Source organism: Protopterus annectens, chromosome 17.part0, assembly GCF_019279795.1.
Source record: "Protopterus annectens isolate FY-2018-M chromosome 17.part0, PAN1.0, whole genome shotgun sequence".
NCBI classification, from domain to species: Eukaryota; Metazoa; Chordata; order Ceratodontiformes; family Protopteridae; genus Protopterus; species Protopterus annectens.
In genome coordinates this window covers 654,246,815-654,258,502 of record NC_056751.1, presented here as the reverse complement: position 1 = coordinate 654,258,502, position 11,688 = coordinate 654,246,815, and positions in this window count along the sequence as shown.

The following is an 11,688-nucleotide window of genomic DNA, read 5'->3' as shown; positions in this document are numbered from 1 at the left end:
ACCCTTGATCCTCTTGGGGAGATACTTTTGGAGTCTTTCTAATTGCTGCAGGTGTCGCGTAAGGTACATCCCAAAAGCGGCATTGTATTCTATGATGGGCCTGATGAGGGATGAATAAAGGGGCACGATTATCTCTCTTGATCTAGATGTGAAACCCTTCGTGATGAGGTGGGCTATGTAGAAGGTCTTTCTAACCACTTTGGCAATGTGGTTTTAAAAGGAGAGATTGCTATCAACTTGGGTCCCCAGGTCCCTAATAACTTTCTCTGTACTTAATGGGTTTCCGCCTATGTGGTAATTTGTGGGCACATTGTTTTTGCCAAAGGGTATGACTATACATTTTTTGGCATTTAGCTTTAAACCATGGCGCTGGCACGTATCTGTCTCTGTGAGACCTTTGGGCGCCATAATCAACTCTCCAGCTGACACAAACATCCTTCAAAAAGGTCTCACAGAGACAGATGGTGAGCCATAGTCCTCCCACGTTTGCCTGTACCTTGGAAAAGTATATACCGAACAAGAGTGGTCCCAGGACAGAACCCTGTGGGATGCCACTTGTGACCGGTTTCGAGTCGGACATGGCTCCAGCAACTCTCATTTTGTGGGTTCTGTCTTTGAGCCAGTTTGCGACCCATCTTGTGACATAGGGGTTTATATTTAAGCTGTATAGCTTATCTATGATGCCCGAGTGGGGTATTGTGTCAAATGCCTTTGCAAGGTCCAGATAGGCTGTGTGGACTACCTTCCCTTCATCTATGGCTTTGGTGACTGTTTCGAAGAAGTCAACCAGGTTCAAAAGGCAGGATCTGCCCTTGACAAAAACGAACTGGGTAGGATCTAGTGTCTGTAGGTCCTCAATGTCTTTGTTTATGAGCTCCATGATGATCCTCTCCATAGCCTTGCAGACTAAGTTAGTCAGACTTATGAGGCGATAGTTTCCAGGGTCCTTAGAGGCTCCACCTTTGTGGAGTGGGACCACTGTTGCTGTACGCCATTCTGTGGGCACATATCCTGTAGTGAGGCTGAGATTGTATAGCTGTTTTATTTGAGGGATTAGTTCCTCTTGGAGTTCATGTAGGATGCAACCTGGGATGCCATCTGGTCCCATGGAAGCAGTGTCTTTTGCTTTGGAGAGAGCAGCCTTCACCTGAGCATCAGAGATGTTTGGGAGGCAGCCCTCTGCCGGGATAGATACTTGCTCTTTTGGGGGGGAGGGGGTGGAGAAGTTTGCACTGAACCTGTCTGCCAGGATATTGGCGATGTCTGTGGGTTCAGTGTATTTTTTGTCATTTAGAATCAACTCAGAACAAGTCTGGGAGTTGCATCCCAGGTTTCTAACATAACTGAAAAAAGCCTTGTGATTTTCTTTGGTGTCCTGTACAATTTTTCTCTCGAAGCTGGCCTTGGAGGATTTTATGAGGGATCATAATTTTTTGCTAGTGCTGATCAGAGATGCCTTCCCTATTAGGGATTTTTCTCTATCATGTAGTAGCTTCCTCCTTCTGTTGTACAATTTATTTATGGCAGGGGTCCACCAGACTGGACGCCTGCCTTTGGATGATTGGGTCTTGGTTTTGTTTGGGATAGCATGATCCATGCATTCCTGGAGATGTCTGTAGAATGCGTTTATATAGGATTCTGCAGTTTGGGCCATAGTTTCCACTGGCCCTGGGGCCTTGAACGATTCCACTTCAGTTTTGAGAAGTGAGAAGTTCACTTTTGAGAAGTTTTTCACTGTGGTTTTCTGGGCTGGGGGTGGGGTCGGGATGTGGACATCCAGTGAAATTAATTTATGGTCTGATCTTACCAATGCGGGATATACTTCTGTTGTGGAGCATAGAGTCCCCATGTTGGTAATGATCAGGTCTAGTATGTTGTCCCCTCTTGTGGGAGTGGTGACTAGTTGTTCCATAGCATTTGAGTTTATAATTTCCAGGAACCTTTGGTCTAAGGTGCTGAGGCTTGAGTAGTGCTCCCAGTCAATGTTTGGGTAGTTGAAGTCACCCAATATAATGGTGTTCGGAGAGATCTTCATGTTCTCCAATGTTTTCAGGAAAGCCGAGTGGGATTCTTGACTTTGAGAGGGTGGTCTGTAGGATGCTATAAACTGAAAAGCAGTCTTACCCACTGTTAGTTGCACATGGATGGTCTCCGATACTTCGTGCAATGCCACTAACCTGGAGGTGTGGATATCCTTGATAAATATGGAAACTCCCCCTCCTTTTGTGATTCGGTCCGGGTTTTGGGGTCGAAAAGCATGATATGAGGTATAGCCTGGTAGTGCTGGGGTGATCTCTGGAGCCTTGAACCAGGTTTCTGTCACTGCACAGATATCGATGTTCTCCATACTGAGGAGAGCTTCGAGTGTGTGCATCTTGAGGTTAAGACTTCTGGCGTTTAGCAGCATTACCCTTAGTTTCTTGTTCCTTGTGCTGTCTACGGGGGTGGGTTTGACTTTTGAGCCTTGCCTAAAAAAGGCACTATGGGGGTGACAAGAGCCTTTACCAATATCCGAAAGCCCAGTGGTGACAGGTGCAAGCCGTCCCTAGCGAAGCATCGTGGCTTGTCGAGCATGTCATCCCAGGCTGACAGACACTGGATCCCCTTTGAATGACACCAAAATTTTAGCCAATTGTTAAAATCGATCATCTTGGGCAGGATTCACGAAGCCTCCGTGTAAGAGTTATAACTCATATACGGAGGCTGCAGTTAAACAGAGTGATGTCAGCATGCTCTGCATATTCATGAGAGCATGCTGAATCACACTTAAGGCTAACACAGTCCGTGTATGACAGTAGAGGGCGTGTCCGTAGGCCGAGCCCTGTAAGCGGACACGCCCCCAGAAGAGGAAAAGTTCCCAAAGTAAACACCCACGACAGAGTCCACGGAAATGTGAATAAACAGAACACAACACATGCCCCCACAGACTATGAACAGAAAACATATAAATAAACATGTTATATATTTTTTTTAAATTGTAAAGATGTTTTACCGTGAGTGCGCTCGTTTGCGCGGGCGTGCCCGTAGCTTAGCCACAGTTAGCAGTCAGTGGGAAAGCATATAAGAACTAAATATGCAAAATAAGCTAGGAAGCAATGGCGTAGCGGTAGAGATATTGGCTAAAGAGCAGGCATTCATGGTTCGAGCCCCCACAACACCATTTTTTTATTTTTAGCAAAATAAGCAGGAAACAAGTCCCTGACAAATATGTACACATAAAACCACATTTTATGTAAAATGTAATGAAATAGCCCATCTATATTGAAGAAATGTGAGGTAACAAAAGAATAAAAAATGCCAGATGTGCCCATAGCTGAGCTACAGTTTAACAGGGTGAGTGCATCTGCCCGTAGGTGAGCAGTGGTTTAACTGATGCAAAATGAGTGCCCGTAGCTGAGCAGTAGTTTAACACGCTGAATCTATGTGCCCCTAGCTGAGCTGAGCGTAATATGCGTGCTGATAGCCAAATGAGGCTTAAAGCAGCGTACCCCATTTGCGCAGAGCTGCGCAGCGCGCAAACAAGCTAACCAATGGGCAACGTTGAGCAAGCTGTATCAAAACTGCCTTTACACAGACACACCCCTCAGCATGTCTAGACAGTCATGAAAAATAAAAAGAAGTGGCCAGGTTCGAACCCAGGATACTATACACCATAGTCAAGGTACTGAACCACTAAGCCATGACAGCAGTACCTATAAATGCAATAATAGCTAATATATAGGAATGAATACAAACTGGAGCATGACAATGCAGGTTTACTGAAGTTGATACAATTCCAAAATGGCCAATCACAGATATGTGCGGGAAAAACGGACTATATAAGCCCCATAGGCGGGAATACACAGCATAAACGATTGTAGAACTGACCTGCAGGCAGAATGACAGGAGTAGGAGATGGTAGTTGCTTTCGAGCACAGAGGTGGGGCATTGAGGAGTCCAGGTACATGGTCTGGCTCCTAGTCCACAATCATGAGGCCCAACTCATGCAGGGCCAGGTCCTCAGGGGAGCGTACAGGGAGACGCAAGCAGGACCAACTGAACCTTTGGATCCAGGAGGCCCGGCAAACACCCAACGCCCCACTACTGAGTAAGATACATTTAATTATGTATGTAAGAAATTAAACAAGCTGATATTATGGAGATGTGTATTCCAATATTACTTCATTTATATTACAGCTGCAGGTGTCCGTTCTGCGAACCGCAGAGCCTATGCCGATAGGCTGGTGCGGTTGCGCCACCAGGCAGGTCAGTAATCCACTACCAGTAACTGTAAAGAAATATAAAAGTATGACAGTCAGCAAAAGAGTGCAGTGTAGTCAGTAAGGAATAAAATGTGCAAGTAACAGTGTGGAAGTGTCTGCAAGTATTGCTTGATTACAAAAGTGTGTTTCAGGCTGTAAGTTAAACCGAAAAATGAAACTGTCTGACATATATTCTGAAATAAAAATGCCCTACCTGTAAGAAAATAGTACACAACCTAGAGCAGGCTGAAAGGTATAGCTACAGAAGATGAAGAAATCACATGTGTGAAATATATCCCTGTTGAAATACTGAAACATGACAGAAGTGAGACTGCTGGAAAGGATTGTAATAACTACTGGTAAAACATGTCAATAAAGCCTAGAAGTAAGTACCATCCTGAATAGTAAAATGAAAGCAAGTGAGAGAGTGTGAGAAAGTGTCATGAATCCAGCAATACAGTAGTAATAACCCCTGAATAAAGTATACTGCAGTCAAGACAGAATGAAATGCATGTGAGAATCAAAACCAAACAGCGAAATCTGTTCAAAGTGTTGCTGCATCTGGAATGTGTATCCCAAAATCTGGATACGTTGCTCTCAGTCTGCAATATGCAGATAGGATGATTGTCTGATATACCAAACATCCACACTTGTCTACAGCTATATAAAGCAAATGTAGCAGGATGATGTAGCTGAACAAAGCTACATATGAATGTGTATGAAGAACAATAAAATGTATATTGATGTTGCAGTAACAGTCCTATCACCAAGTTGAAATAGTTATCATATAGGAAACTGTAGTTGGAACAGTAGTGTGTACATAACTGTAGCTATTAGAAATGTACAGCATATGTATTGGTATTCGAAGGTGTTAATATTATTTTCTTTACCCCACCCTATAACCACATATAACCCATTCCACGTGAAAATGGTATGTGCAATCACAATGAACACCCCTGGACGTTTGTCCTGTTGGGTCATATATATTTGCATGTCCGTTGATGCATCTGCCCTGTTCATACATCCAAACCTGATGGCCTGTTGCCATCAATTAACCCTGCATGTTGTTGGACTGTGTATTTCTGGTCAAATTATGCATGTGTTATGCACGCTGTTCAATGGTGTGAATATCTGGGTGTTTGGTTAATGGGAATACTAATGCATGCTGTTACAACTAATTGTGAATGGTATTATATGTCACTAACCCAAACTGTCATGACATAATGCAAAACATAGGACAACAGGGAAGGCGGGTTCCAGCGGACCCACCTCTCCTACCTCAGCTGGCGAGTGCACCTGGCACTAGTGCCGAATCCGGACCCTCCTCCGGTGGCCCTGTGCCACCTGCGGGTGGAAGCACTGCAGGGGATGGGGCTCGCCCCCCCCCCTCTGCAAGTGTGGCCGGAGGAGAACCACCACTCACCCTCCGTAGCGTCCGGACTGTGGTGCGTAGTGAGATTTGGGACTCTGTTCTCGAGCCCCTATGCCAGCTTGAGGCACGGGTGGTGCAACTAATGGGCATGCCTGTTGCCCGGCCTACACAGCCCCCAGCACAGCCCCATCCTGGGCAGTCAAGGAACAGTGGCAACTGCCTATGGGTGGGGATATCAGTTCCACTGTTGCCATCTGTGGGCTCATGGGCTCTGGATATCCAAACCTCCATCCCCGTCAATTGTGTAACCCCCCCCACACGTGTCATACATCGCCCCTGTATGCGTCTTGTTTGTCTTGTCTGTTTACCTACCCAACCTACCTCCCCAGCTGTACCGACTTCCTTCACCTGACATACCACTCTCACCTGAAAAAAAAAAAAGGGCACTCTGTACCCACAAAAAAATTATGCCCCATACATAGCTGCCTGTTGGACATGGAAACTATCAATTACAACTGGCTGTACAACAAGTATTATTGTTGTCCTGACACCTCTCTCAGGGGTGGAAGGTTTCAAATGTCACACCAAAGATACATATGCACAGCTGTTGCTGATGAAGAAATGGGCAACTATGGGCTTACCTACATCCCTCCTGCAAATCCCAATCTTGTTTCCCTACTGTCTTACCCTCTTTGTGACTCCTTTTTCACCACTTTCCTGTCTCCCCATTTTCTTTTCTTTCAAAGAAAATAGCGTGGATGTGCGCCAGAGTAAGCACCGTTAAGTGGTTGTAAGCGGGTGTGCCCTTGTGTGCGCGGAGCTAACCACGAGTGCGCATGCGTGAGCTCTGCGCAAACCAGCGCTAACCCGGTTACAACTCCTTAAAAGTGCCTTAGTCACTTTGATTGACAGGTCCTGTACTCAGTTCAAAAGCAAAATAAAATCCCACTGTTAGTCTCGAACCCAGGACCTTGGAAACACTAGTCTGCATGACCTACCACTAAGCCATGACTCTTATACAAGAACATTGTGCTAAAATAAATATAACATGTAATAGTAGGGATGAATGTAAAGGGAATATAGTATGTGTAGTACACAAAGCATGTCATTTAGAATTACTGTCAAAACTACTGGATTCCCATAATAGTAGTGTGTAAACAGAAACAGCCATGCTAGTTGGTAGCTTGTAGATAATAATGTCAGTTAAAGTACATATATAAATGTATGTATATGTACATATATATATATATATATATATATAAATATATATCTATATATAGTTGTAGGAGTCATTGTGCATACACACTTGCTACAGGGAACATGAGAGAGGAATGGAGAAATGTGAATATACAACACAGCCTGAATCATGAGAGAGATACTAACCTTTACACTCACAGAACACTGTCCACAGCATACCAGCATGGTCCCCGCCCTTACAATCTGAAAGGGCAACGCCTATCCCACATACCCTTTTATAGCACTGACCTGAAATCACAGTGAGAACTGCAATCAGTACACAACTGGCTGTATGCAATTAGCAAATGTTGGCTTACAATTGGTGCAGAGGCCATCACATGGACCTATGCATATACCTACAAAAGCATCCAGTGCTAACACTCCACACATGCAATACATTCATTGCACTGTCTGGAAGCAGACAGAGGGAGAGTGAGAAGTGAGAGAGAGAGAGAGAGAGAGAGAGCAAAAAAAAATTATACACTGTGACTCTGTCACTCGAAGCTGTCAGCAGTGACAGTAGCAGCAGCAAGCAGAAGCAGTGGTAAAGCAACCAGCTATGACAAACACAGGTAATGCAAAGTAGCAGGTTAATAGTGTGCATACTGTGAACCCTCCAAATGTGTCATAGGTCTGTATCCATAGGTATGTCCATGTGATATGTTGTGTGTACGTAGTTCCACCAAAAGGGGATGACCATACATTACATGTCAATCAGTCTTAGGCCATGATCTTGGCAACAGTTGTCTGTGCATTGCCCCCAGCAATGGCTATAGTGACTGCTTTGAAAGGTCAGCCAGGTTCAAAAGGCAGGATCAGCCCATCACAAAGGCACACTGGCTGGGAACAAGTGTCTGCAGGTACCCGATATCACTGCATATGCATACCATACTGCATAATTCCATAGCTTAGCAGACCAGGCCAGTTATGCATATGATGTGGTAGTTCCCAGGGTCAGTTGAGGTGCCCCCTTAGTGGTGTGGGACCACTATTGCTGTATGCCACTGTCCAGGTACATATCCTGTAGTACGGCCAAGATAAATTATCAGTGTTATATGTGGTTGTATGTCCTCTCAGAGTGCAGGCAGCACACATCCAGGGATACCATGAGGTCACAGTGATGCTGTGTGTTCTTCTCTGCTGAGGGCGGACCTTACCTGGACATGTGAGATGACAGGGAAGTTACATCCAGCTGTGATAAATATTTCAACTGGTGGGGGAGAAGGAGGGGGGATACGTGCACCAAACATGTCTGCAAGATTGCTGCCAATATCCGTGTGTTTGGTGAATGTTAAGTAGGTGTGTATTAACACAGAGCATATCTGAGGCATGTGGTCCATATGTGTAACATAACTGAAGAAGGCCTTGTGGTCATCCATAGTGTTTGTGTCCATTTCCCTCCCAGAGTAGGCCGTGGCCGTTGTTATGACGGACCATAGCGTAGTACCAGTGCTGACCACAGATGCCTTCCCTTAATGTGAATGTGCTCTGTCCTGCAGTAGCCTCCTGCTATTGTTGTACAATCTGCCTCTGTCTGGGGTCCACCGGACAGGATGCCTAACCTTTGTGCATAGGGTCTGGGTTAGAAATGTGTGTGCAAGTTCCATGCAATCTGTGGCATGTCCATGGTAAGCATTTGCAAATGGGGTCAGCAGTGTGGCTTGTGGCTTCTACTGGCCTAGTGTGCTGCATGGATACCATCTCAGTACCAGCAAGTGAATAACTGTCTAATCACATACATATCAAAGTAGTCTACTGTGCTGGTGGTGGTGGTAGGATATGTATATCCAGGCCAAGTAACTTCTGTCCACATCACAGTAGTGGACGGTGTCCCACATACAGTACCTTGGGATGAACCCCCAGAGTGAGGTTGTGCATTGAACCTGTCAGTGTGTGCTGACCGATGGGGCATGCTACTATGTTGTGTGGAATGTGGCAGGTATTGTTGCACAGGTGTTGGCTGAGCACTGATATCTGGCCATGTACCTGTGTATCCACCACGACACACACACATGCAACATATGGGAGTAGTAGTATATCACTACACATGAGTATCATGTATAGTATGTGTGCCATATATTGCTGACATGGTCTGCTGATATCTTGTTTATGTTCTCTCCCAGGGAGATGGCACGTCAGCATAACCCCGCCTACTCTGTGGCAGAAGACGAGGAGATCCACCAGAGCCTGGTGCGGGAGTATGATATCCTGTTTTCCCGCACCAATTAGAATCAGCAGGAGAGGGCTGCACTGTGGCAAGACCTGGTCCATACGGTAAATGATATTGGCATGCATAACAGGACATATGAGCAGGTACGACACCACTGCAGTGATTTAATCCAAAGTGTCCATCAGCGTGCATCAGATATCCACAGGCAACAGGTTGCCACAGGAGGTGGGGTGGCCACACATCCCCCCCTCACCAGACTGGAGGGGCTACTCCTAAGTGTTGTGGCTCCAGCCCTGGAACACCAACAGCAGTACACCTGCATTATGATGGAGGCTGGTTCCACACAGCAGCACAACATGGAGCGTGCAGGTAATATGCCATATGTACACTTGACTGTTCTGTACACTGTATTATATGCAATATCAATGGCACAGTTGTGCCTACTGGCATTAATCTCATCATTTCTGCAGGTCCCTCCAGGGTTACAGCAAGGCAGGCCATCCATGCTGGTGAGTGTGTTTAACATAACCTATAATAGTCCTGATAATGCTAGTAACAGTAGTGTAACTCAGTAGTGCTCTGTGTGTATACTGCGGGGTGTGCATGTGTGCATGTGTGCAGGTGTGCCTGTGCCCATGTGTGCATGTGTGCATGTGTGCAGGTGTGCCTGTGTCCATGTGTGCATGTGTGCATGTGTGCCTGTGTCCACGTGTGCCTGTGTGCATGTGTGCATGTGTACACGTGACCACGTGTGCATGTGTGCATGTGTGCATGTGTGTATGTGTCCATGTGTGCATGTGACCACGTGTGCATGTGACCACGTGTCCACGTGTGCATGTGTCCACGTGTGCATGTGTCCACGTGTGCATGTGTGCATGTATCCACGTGTGCATGTGTCCACGTGTGCATGTCTGCATGTGTGCATGTGTGCATGTGTGCCTGTGTGCATGTGTGCATGTGTGCCTGTGTGCATGTGTCCACGTGTGCATGTCTTCATGTGTGCCTGTGTCCATGTGTGCATGTTTGCCTGTGTCCACGTGTGCATGTGTGCATGTGTCCATGTGTGCATGTGTGTAGAAGTGCATCACTGGTAACAATGTCTGGAGACTGTAAACTGTGTTTCCTGTCTTCCTCCCACAGGTTCTGGGGCTGCTCTGGTGACCTGCAGCAGGGAACCTGAATCCTGTGCCACGGCTACTGGTAATGATGATATTTGTGTAATGGTACAGGAAGGTGTGTCAGGGTCTGCCATTGGTCAGCCAATTGACAGTACACAGCTGTCAACCCCATCATTGTGCACAGTCATCCTGCCAGTACATCCTTTGTCACCATTATCCCTAGGTGATGGACAGGATACAGTGGGCATAGACCAGGGTAATGTGGTACCTGTGGCACATGCGTCCCCACACAGCAGCCATGGGCAGGGTCCTTCGATGGTACCACACAGACAGTTGCCCATGGGTTCTCGTGGGAACATCCGTGGGCGCACTGCCTCTGGCCGACGTGCCCAAAGAGGTCTGTCAACCTCAGCTATGGTTTGGACTCTCATGCAGGCACAGTCATGTATGGAAAGGTACACCAGACAGGGTCTGAGGGAGCTGAGAGCATGTCACACAGCCATGACAGACAGGATGCGTGACATTGCGGATGCTATCCGTAACTTCACCGATGTCATAGACAGACAGCTTTGCGTACTATTCGTTGCATGTGCTATGTTTGAAGGTTGTGGTTGCTTGTGATCTACTTTGGAGGCTTCTGTTGTTGTAGTGTGTTTGTAATTAAGGCCTCCGGGAATGTTTGTCTGTGTTTATGTGTTTGGTTTACAGTTGTGGTAGGTCTATGTGGGACTGGGTTTGTGGTGTATGTGGTTACCTTCTCCTCCTGACTAGTGTTGACAGTACTGAGTTGCTGGAGCTCAACCTCTGGTTTGGATACATGGATGCATCTATCACATATATTTGTATTTATTGGGGGTTGTTGTGGTTGTCTGTGTACTTGGTACTGGTGTCACATTGCCTCTGGATTCGCAGATTCTACTTGTTGTGGCTGGACTTAGTGGATTGTATGTGTGGACATATGTTGTTGCCATACTACTGGTCAGTGATTACTTCCCTTTTTATGTTTGCTCTATCATGTGGTAGCTTCTTCATACTCTTGCATGGTTTGGTAATGGCTGGAGGTCAGCATGCCAGATGACTGCATGTATGGCATTGTGTGTTGTTGTTATTTGTGATTGCATACTCCAAGCATTCCTGGCTGTGTTCATGGAATGCCTGTATAACATGTTCTGTGGTGTGTCCCATATTCTGCACTTGCACAGGGCCTTTTGTGGATTCAACATCAGTTTTGAGGGCTGCAACCTATACTTTACACATGTTTTTCACTGTGGTATTCTGGCCAGGGACTGGGGTCTGGATGTGTATATCCAGTGTGATTACTCTATGGTCTGGTCTTACCAGTGAGGGGTACACTTCTCATCTTGCCATCCAGTACACATGTTGCTGATTATCACATCCAGTATGCTTACCCCTCTTGTGGGAGTAGTACATTGTTCCTGGGCATTTTGGTTTATGGAATCTGGGTAATTTTCTCCTACTGTGTTGCTGCTAGTACAATGCTGCCGGTGTATTTCTGGGTATTTTCAGTCAAGCAATATAATGTGGTTTGGG